Here is a 10,304-nt window from a genome sequence, read left to right on the forward strand (position 1 = left end):
CAAATTGCGGGAACGCGGAACATAATTACCCCAAATTCCAATTTGAGTAATTATTTCTACCTACCTGTCACTCCCCTGGTGCTTTCAGCTGGATGGAGAGGTTTTCCTTCCCCTCGCCTCTCTGCTTAAGAGCCAGAGCCATTGTGCAGCACCGCTGGGCTCTCTGAAGAGCTGGGCCAGCCCTGCCTGTTGGGAGGCACTTGTCTGCAAGGTTTTAGGGCTCACTGCTGTCTCCCCCCAGCCCCAGAGCTGCCCTTTTGCTGCCTTTTTCCATGGCTGCGTAGGGTAGGGGCCATCAGACATTGCTTTCTGCACCCACATTTGCACCCCGGCAGGGAGGAGACAGGCAGACCCGGGTAGGGGGGATTTGGGTCACCATTTCCCAGCATGTCTTTACCCTTGCAGAGAGGGCACCACCCCCTTGGGTAGTGGGGACACACAGGGAGAGCCCCTACATGCAGCCAGGACATTGACTTTTTTCCCCACGTGTCTGTCCTTGGGATGGGAGACACCTGGACGGAGGTTGGAGGGACGGTGGCTGCTGGGGACGTCCAGCCCCGCGCCCGCTCTCCCCGTCCCCCCGGGCTCCGTGCCGTGGCGGTGAGGTAATCGAGGGTTTTACTGCAGTGGGCCGTGGATAGCTTTTCTAAGCATCGTCTCCTAATGCTTCCCCGAAGAGTCAGGCAGGCTAACGGGCACATTAGGAATCGATGCACATTGCAAATGGATTGCCTGCTCTCCCTCCTCCGCCTTGCCATCCTCTCCGGCTGTCTCCTTGCTTGCCCCCTCCCCAGCATGGCCAGGGCTGGCCCGTGCCAGCTCAGCCCTCCCAGTGTCACCCAAGGCGATGGGGGGGCACCAGGGATGCTTCCCCCCAGTGCAGGGCTGCAGCTCTGTTGCCACCCCAGTCCCACCAGGATGGACCCCCAGGTCCAGGGGAAGCAGCTGGGCTGCACCCCCTCACCCCGGGGACTTTAGCAGACGGGTGCTGTGGTTGGAGCAGGGGACAAGCGTCCGCACGGGCCAGCCAAGCGGAGAGAGAAAAATGACCCCGGCGAGAGCGGGGATGGGCTCTGCATCTCAAGTGGCTCCCCGGGAGATGCCAGACGGTCCGTCTGGTGAGGACCAGGGACCTGTCGCCTTCCAGAGCCTCCCTCTGCAGAGGGGAAAGTAACAGTCGCCATGGCACAACGAGTTCAACTGCAGAAGGTAGAGGCGTTTGGAGAAGTGATGGCTCTGCCCGCAGCGGTGTGGAGCAGCCTGCGGGTGGGCTTTTCTCTTGTGGGAGTTTCCTCCAGCTCCATCAGCGGATTATTCTGATTTATCGCCTCGTTAGTGAAAGGAGAATTGGATCCTAAAAAGGCTCTGAAATGTGCTGGTCATGCACCCAAGCCTGCCTCTGCTGGCCCTGGTCCCTCTCCCTCCCAGCTCTGAGCGCTCGTGGAGAAGAGGGGGTGAGGGAAACTGAGGTACAGAGTGAAAGGGGCATGTCCCAAGGACTCAGTGAGCCATGGGAGAGGACACCAGCCCCTCACATGCTTCTGTGGCCTCAGTTTCCCCCCAACCATGAAATCACCTGCAGTGAACCGTGGCTCAGCACAGGGAGGGAGAGCCCTGCACGGGGGTTTGGGGACGCCAGGGTCCTCCGTGGGAGGGCAGCGGTGGGGGCTGTGGAGCAGGGATGGGTCAGGGTCCCACTTAGCATCTTAAATATTCTTTTTGTCTGTTCCAAGGCAAATTATTTCATCGCCCTGTGAACCTCCTGCCTGGATCCAGACTGCCTTGTGTCTGCTGAAGAGACGGAGGACGCACATGTTGGTGTCTGGGGACAGAGGGACACCTCGGATGGATGGACAGGGCTGCAGCGGGGCATCTTGTAGGTAAGCGGGTGGAGAAGGAGAACCAGAGGGACCTGCTGGTCTCCAACAGGTCATTAGGTGGCTTTCCCAAGAAGCTAACGAGGCTGGGAGGATCCCTGGGGTGACGGAGCCTGGTGTGCCCTCACCCAGCCGGTTGCTCAGTACAGCGATGCCCGGACCTGGCAGGTGCTCACGTGGCTCCCCTGATAAAACTTGCATGAGGACATGCACAAAAATCAATGGTTGTGCTTATGAATTAATGATCGCTGAGCGGATCGATGCAGCCTGCCCCGTGCACGCTGTATTGCTAATGAGCACCAGCAGTGGGAGCGCGGGAAGGGCCAGCGACGTACTGCTGCAGCGCCTTCTGCATCTCTGTTTATTTGTGTTTAAAGTGTATTTATTTTGCATTTGCTCCCAGAGCTACTTTAAGCAGAGAGCAGGTGATTTCTGTGAAAGGGACCCGGTGTGTTCGTGCTGCAGAGAGGAGGCTGCTGCTTTTTGGAGGGGAGGGAGGGGATGTTGGAAAGGGCCGATGGCTCTTGGCTCCGTGCTGGAAGGGGTTGAATCAGAGGCAGGCTCTATAAATATGTATGTGGGTAATTTCTAATCAAACACCACAGCTCTCGGTGCTGGCATGTGTCACTCCCGTGGCATTATCTCTGCAATTTGAGCTTTTTCCCACAATTGCATAAGAACCTCTCGGTGACTCACCAGGTTTGGGGGGAGAAAGGCAAACGGCGGTGGCTCGGAGGCGGCCGGCTGCGCCTGCGCGCGTGTGAGGTGTGAAAATCAGGTGCTCCGTGGTTTGCAACTTGCTCCTGAGTAAACCTCCCTCCCAGCCACCCACCATTCTGCTGCCCTCCCCGACGTCACCGCCAGCACCCCGGTTTGGGGACGCTTGGCTGTCCCCCACCATTGAGCTCCCTGTCCACCCAGCATAGCCTTCTGACGGAGGGGGTTATTTTTGTCCTTGTCATCGTGGCTCTGTTTGCGCGTTGATGACCCTTTGGTGCCAATAATAGCATGTTTCAGATTCCTGATTAAAACCGCTGCAGCGTCGGAATCGATAAGCATCGGTGGCTGAGACCATAATAAGTATAATAATCCCCATCAGGGTAACAAATGGGGGAGAGCCTGCAGGGCTGCTAATATGGTAATGCCACGAATCTGCTTCCATCAGCTGGAGCCACAGCATCCTCCCCGTGAGGGCAGGGACTGTGCCTGTCTCGATATTTGCCATCCCCAGCATCAGCAGAGCCCCCGCTTCTGGCTGCTGTAACGCTTTGCGTGCCCCAGCTTGGAAACTTGGCTTTGCACCATTAATTATTGGGTCTTTGGAAATGTGTGTGACTGCTGTCCCCAGGGCGGGAGAGGGGCCAGGGCTCTGCGCAGCCAAGGGGAATTGCTTATCTTGCCCCAAAGCTTAAAGAAAATTTAAAGGCTGAGATTATCGAGAAGGGGAAATTCCTCCTCTGACCCATCCTGCCCATTTGTCTTGCGGAGATTGAGTGTGGTGAGGGCTGGGAGGGAGAGGAACGCTAGTGGCATTAAAGTAGCTGCTTAGGAAAAAAATAAAAATCAATAGGTAATTGTGGCCCCATTGATCTGTGGCTCTGCCGCTGCGGCTCTCCGCTGCGCTTTGATCAGCTTTCATGGTCTCAGATGAGAGTCTTAGCAGCTGGGGGTATTAAATGATGCCAAACACTTTTCAGGTGAAAACTATAGAATTTTTCCTTAAATAAACCCAAAATAGAGCAGCAGCTGTGGGGGTGGGGGACTGGAGCAGCCACGGGGCTGGGCATGCTCTTTGCGTGTAGGAGGGATGCTGTTGCCTCTCTGCTGGGGCTCTTCGAGAAGCTGGAGTGATGCTGCTTGGTCCCCTCCTACTGCAAAAAAAATACCTCCGACACCCAAAAAGCTGCCGGGCAAGCCCATGTCCATGGAATTGCCCCCAGCGATGGGGCACATTTTGATCGGGGGGGGCCGTGCACGCTTTGGGGGCAGTATCTAACCACGTGCCGTGGGAATGAGACCAGTCCCAGGTAGAACCGGTTGGTAATTTTGAGACAAATTGCTTTTGCTCGAAAAATGGAGGTGGTTTGAAACCCGGCGTGTTTATAGAAAAACATCGGTTTCGACAGATTTCTGTTTCAACATGTTTTTTAGAAGAGAAAAGAACACTTTCCAAATTGTCAAAAGACCCCAGTTGAACACTTTCTCGGCAGAGCATAATCCATTCCTCAGCTCCAAATTACTTTTCATTTTGCAATGTAAGTAAATGTATTGCAAAATCCCCTTTTGAAAGGGGGCTGAAATCCCACTAAAATGGTTGGGGAGGATCTCAGCAACAGTCTGGGATTAACTCGTTCCAGCCTGGGGTCTGGATTTTCAAACAACGTCCTTTTTCCTTTCTTTTCGATGATGTTTTTTCATCCCGCTGCAGGATGGTTAATACCAGCAATTCCTTCCTGGTGTGGAAATTGCTTCGTCTACAGGCACCAAATATTAAGGGCTGGCAGGGGATCCTATGTGGGGGAAGAATAGCTCGGTTTTGTGCTGTTTTTCTGATTTACCCTATTTCTGCAGCATTTTTAGTGGCCTCAGTCAGGGAGAGGATGCTGGTGGATGGTCTGGTCCACCGTAGGCATTTCTCCCACACCAACGGGTGATGCTTTATGGTCAGACCGCTGGAAGATCTTGCGCCGATCCAGCAATAATTCCCTTCAGTGAGGCACAGGATGACATCTGGGATAGGAACCACCTCCATCCATACAAGCCTGCGTCTTGTCTGAGCCATTGCAATTGCAGGTTGGAAATGCAGCCCCCAGCGTGGCGAGCCCAGGGCACCGCCGTGGTTTTCCTTGGGAGCCTTGCTGGAGCCAAGAACTCATTTATTAAACTGCTGTCTCCATAGATTTTTGCACCCTTCTCTACCTCCTAAGTATTAATCAAATTAATAACATCATTCCAGATTTTTGTTTTCTTAGAGAGGAGGTGGGGACCTGACCTGTGGGCTGCACCTGGCTGGGAGAGATGCTGGGGGCTCCCTGAATTCCCAGTGGGATGCAGCCAGAGCCACAGGGATGCGGGAGGATCCGGAGAAATCTCTGCTTTGCTTCTGGACCAAAAGGACTCTCCCAAAGCAGCCCCCTCCTCTCCTGGACAAGCTTTTCCAGGCACAAGAGCGGTTTGGGTTGGGGAAGATGGGGGTGGAGGTGGGTTTGGGAACCCCCAAATAGTGTCAGGTTCCCACTGGGAGTTGTGTTAAGGGCTCAGTTTGACTTCACGACATGGTGGCTGTGTTGGGGAGCGGCTGAAATCTGACCTGCTTTTCTCTTTATTATATCCTCTCGCAGATCCCACTCAAGTCTTTCATCAAATGTTTCAATGCCTCTGTAGAGCTGGGAAAGGTTTGGAGAATGTGGCCGGGTTGTTCACAAACTTTTTCAGGCTCAAAGTGTTCTCCAAGCTTTTTTTATATATTTTTTTTTTTTTTCCCCCCAAGAAAAAAGGGAATCAAAGCCAGTGCCCAGGCTCAGGGGTGTTAGGACTGAGTCCTGGCTGGAGCAATGCAGGGATTTATAGCAAAGTCCAAGGGTACGGGGAGGGAGGCAGAGCCTGGTGGCACTTGGAGCCTGTAAAAGGGTGTGTGGACAGGGCTGGGCCCTTTGTAGCTGACCTTGGGCTGGGTTTTGGTGTCCACGTGGACTTTGATGACTTTGGGTCTGATGCCTCCCTTGCAATCAAATAGAAACCTGTAATCATAACAAGCCCATAAACGCATCTGTTGGAGTCTGTGACGGGTTGGCAGTGGGATATCCAGCTCCCAGCAGAGGAAGGTTTGAGGAGGGTGGAGGGACACAGGGAAGAGCTATTTCAGCTCCCTGTGCCACCCCCTTCCTCCTGCTTCTCCAACTCCAGTGCTAACAAATGCTTTACGGGGAGCTGTGCCAGCGATGCTGGGAGCACGCAGCACGAGAGCAGATTGTCGCCCTGCCCCGTGCAGGGAAATCCCTTTGATGCTAAAGTGGCTGCAGGGGGAAGGAAGAGGAGTGGGCACAAACTCATCCCGCTCCGAGCGACGGGCTGGTTCGTTGAGCAGAGCCCCGGCAGGCTCCGCCACGTCCTTCTGCTGCGTTTCAGCGATAGCTGTCGGATTTGATAATTGCAGCAGGCTGGCTTTCTGCCTCCTCGCTGCAAAAGCGCTGCCTTGCTCCGTGCCCCCACGGCAAGACAGGTCTGGTCCAGCCCGTGCCACCTTGGGGAGGACGGTTGATGCATCCCTACCCTCAGGGGCACGCAGGAATGATGTTGGGGGATAAACCCTGGAGCGGGACAAAGATGCTCAGTGCTTGGGATGCAGCTGGAGGAAGGGGCAGAGTCTATTGTGGACAAAACCTCAGGGTTTTACAAGCCCCCTGTTTTCCTCCCTGTTTTCCTCCCTGTTTTCCTCCCTGTTTTCCTCCCTGTTTTCCTCCCTGTTTTCCTCCCTGTTTTCCTCCCTGTTTTCCTCCCTGTTTTCCTCCCTGTTTTCCTCCCTGTTTTCCTCCCTGTTTTCCTCCCTGTTTTCCTCCCTGTTTTCCTCCCTGTTTTCCTCCCTGTTTGTTTTCCCCTTCCTCCTGCCTTTGCAGAGCGAGGGGAAGTGCTGGCATCCTGACAAGGCTCAAGTAGTCGCTGGGGTATTTTCCGGTGGCGGGAAGGGTCTGAGCAGTGATGCTGAGGTCGTTCGGTGTTGTCATCCGTGACGCAGATGTGTCACCATCCCCCGGGGTCCCCGTATAACAGCTTGCGCCAGCTCCTGCCGCCGTGACAGTCTCTGACTCCACAACCGCAAGCACCTGGGGCAGGAGCGTCTGTGCCTGCAGCAGGAAGCTGGCCACGAAGCCCGGCTGTCCCGGGAGAGGCTACGGTCACATCCTGGGGATGGAAATCCTTGCCTGGTCCCAAAGGGCTCAGGGGAGGTGGAGGAGGACACCCTGGATCTGCCTTTTCCCTTCAACACCCTCCTGTCAGTGTGAAGTGAGATGCTGAAAGCACAGCGTTTGGTCTGGATGCTGAGCTTGCCTCTCCCTGGGTTTTGCTAGCCAAGAGGTTGCCTGCGGCCAGACAGCCCTGCCTGCAGCCCCAGGATGGAGGCAAGGGAGGAATCTCGGGGAGCGGAAAGACCAGGGCATGTCGCCTTTCCCAAATTGTCTTGGGAAATCTGGGGGAAGAAACATGGGGCCGGGGTTAAAATCTTGGACCAGGTCTCAGCAGACGGAGCATCTGCTCCAGCTCTGACAGGCTGAGACCCGGGGCAAACCCCCTCACCTTCCCCGCCCTGAGCCCTCCTGTCTCCCTCGCACACGAGTGTGTCACTGTACAAGCAAACACCTGGGGACACCTGCAATCGCCTCCTGCTCTCCAGGGAGTGATCCAGGCCCCTGCCTGGCAGAGCAGCCCTGGTGCCACCCCCAGCCCCAAATGCCGATGCAGGTTTTTGCTGGGGAGGGCAACAGCTCTGCCATGGCTGGGGGGATGCTGCGGGGTTCTGTTCCCCTCTCCCAGGCTCTTCTCTCTCCCATGTACCCCTCAAACCCACCAATCCTAAACCCCACCACATCTTGGTCTTCATCATTTCTCCAGCCCAGGTTGTTGCCAGGGGTTTCCCCAGAGACCTCGCTCCTGCCTTTCCCCGGCAGCCTCCCTGCAAAAACGCTTTCCTAAGAACTCTGGAATAAAAAAAGAAAGAAGAAACAGCCCCCTTGTTCTGCTGTGATGAACTGGCTCTTTTTCCAGTCACAAGGGTGAGCTGAAGCAAAACTTTCCATACTGAGCAGGAACAGAAAGAGAGAGGGAGAAGTAACGAACCCTCCTGAAAAAAAAAAAACAAAAAACCAAAAAAACCCAACCCAAAACAAACCCAACAAAAAACCCGAACAAAAACCAAAAGCCAGCAAAGCCAAGTGCTGTCGTTCTCCCATCTCCCTCCTTTTTCTGGCTCAAGGCAGTGAGTTTGCAGAAGTGTGTTTTAAGCAGGAGCAGCTGCCGGCGTTCCTCGGGCCGGGAGGGGCGAGCTGAGCCCAGGAGGGATGCGGAGATAGAAAACAGATTGCAGCAAATATTTGTGTATTTAATTGCTGCTCAGGACCGCCGTGAGAGGGGTGCTGGGAGCTGTCCTGCCGTGCCGTGGGAGCACACCCTGGCACTGCTGCCTGCCCACCGCCAGCTCTCATGGGTTTGGCTCCTTGAAATCGGGGTGTTTGAGGGGTTTTATTGCCCGGTTGGTGTGTGAGATTTTCCTGGCTTGCTTGCTTCAGGGACCAGAGAGCCAGAAATGTGGTTTAAAAGCTGAAGGTCCCCATGAAGCCTCAGGACGCGGGGAGCTGGGGCTGTGGTGAAACCCTGACCAAGATGGGCAGCAGGTGCTGCATTTTGGGCTGGGAAATCGGCTGCGAGCTGCCAGTGGAGCCACGGTCTGAAGCTTTGCTGAGGGAGGAAGAGATGTTTGGATCCAGGGTCTTTTGGGTCCTGCTTGTCCTGCAGCATCCTTTGCTCAGCCAGAGGCACGTGTTGCACCAAGAGGTGCCTGGGAGGGGCCGGGCCCCCGTAAGATGCCAGGCAACGATCTCTGCTGCCTGACAAGTAGTGGCCATGGCTACGGGCAGCACTATCTCCTGCATTGCTGTAGGAATGAGAGGTCTCAATAAATCAAACCCAACACAGGGTAAGGCTCTGGATGCACGTGGGGATGACAGTCCCCCTCCCACGGCGCTGGCTCTTCACACACCATCAGAGCGATGAGACCGGTCACCCAGGGAAGGGCTTGCTTGCTCCAGGGCACCTCACAGGGTTAGGAAGAGTTCTCTGTTCCCTGACCCTCCGTTTTTTAGGATGTGTCCTTGATCTGTGAATTCGTTGGGTGGTTTTCTGGTGCAGACTTGCCCGTGAACAGCATCCAGAAAAAAAAAAAAAAAAGGCAAATAAGTCAATTGAGGCCACCTCACTGGCTCACGTAAAAACAGCTCCCATCGCTGCTGCTGCTCTTCATAACTCTGGGGTCCTCAGCCCGGAGAAACGCCAGCCCTGTCCCCAGAAATTCAGTAAGTCTGAGCAAAGGAAAAGGGGTCAAAATTGTGCTGTACAAGTAGTGCTGGTGTCCTGGCACACCAGGAGAGCGACCAAGAGGCTGCCAGAGCACCGGGCTGTCTGGATGTGCCCAGCTTTCTCCAGTGTCAGTCGGCTTTTGCGATGAACCTGTTCTTCCCAAAAATCTCAGCTATAGGTGCCTCCCATCAGCAATGCCCTTCGTCCTGCTCCTGCTAAATGATTCATCCCAAACACTCTCATTATTGCTCCCATTAGTCACACTGACATAAATTCTTCTTTGACAAAACGCTATATGTTTCTCATCAACTCCGCACGGCCCTAATGACTTGTGTCCTTAAAACCTGATCCAAACGATGTGACTTTTCCGCAAGCCCTCCCCCTCCCAGTAATTTAAAAATGATACACCTGCTTTGGGCTTTTATCCTACAAAGGGGGAAAAGAAATAAAACAGGATAAGAGCAGCCGTGGCCTCTCCTAGTGTGTTCCTAAGGGCTCCAGGAGCTGGGCGACCCTGCCTGTGTGTTCGGCAGAGGTGGTGGGGCTGGATCCCAGCCTCCCAGTGCCAAATCCTTGGGGATGGCTTCAGGAAGCAGCACACGGTGTGATGAGAGAGTCTGGCTCGAGATGTTCATTTCCAAAGGTTACCCAAAAGCCCTGTCCTGGCAGAAACCATCTCCTTTGAAGGTTCCTATCTGGCTGCGTCACTCCTCGCCCTCTCCAAGGGACGGGCTTGGGATGCAAGAGGCAGCAAGCCGGGCTCCTCCACCCCAGCCCACTCTCTGGCAGCATCTGCGGCGGGGGGGTGAGACTCGGCGGGTCAAGGGGAGGCTTTGCCGAGGGTACAGAGGGAGTCTCAGTGGGGACAGCGTTGCACGTTGACGCTGGCTGGCTCCCAGCCGGAGCGGTGGGCACGCAGCCGCCCTCCTCCTGGAGCGGGTCCCAGCCCTGCAGCTCTGGGGACAACAGTGACAGCCTTAAAAGGGGTGACAAGAGCAGCAGCATGGCTCTCGTGTGAGCAGCTCGGGTTCAGGAGGAGCACCACGCTGGGAGGAGAAGCAGAGACATTCCAACAGTGACAATTCCCCAAGAATTTCCACCTTTCATCTCTTTTCCAGCATCAGCATCACATGCCGGCTTGGGGGCATCTCCCCTGCTCACAGCAGGGCCACGTGTGACCTGTGCGGAGCGGGGATGGTGCTGCTTTTGGGGGGGTGTCCCCCACCACCTCAGCTCTGCTGTCACTCACGGAGCTGGGAAATGTCCTGGCTGCGATACCAACACTGGGGAGCAGCCGCCCAAAATACTCTCGCCAGCTTTCTCAGGAAGGTTGGATGTTGTTTGCAGAGATGATGT

Source organism: Athene noctua, chromosome 23 (genome assembly GCF_965140245.1).
Source record: "Athene noctua chromosome 23, bAthNoc1.hap1.1, whole genome shotgun sequence".
Lineage (NCBI taxonomy): Eukaryota > Metazoa > Chordata > Aves > Strigiformes > Strigidae > Athene > Athene noctua.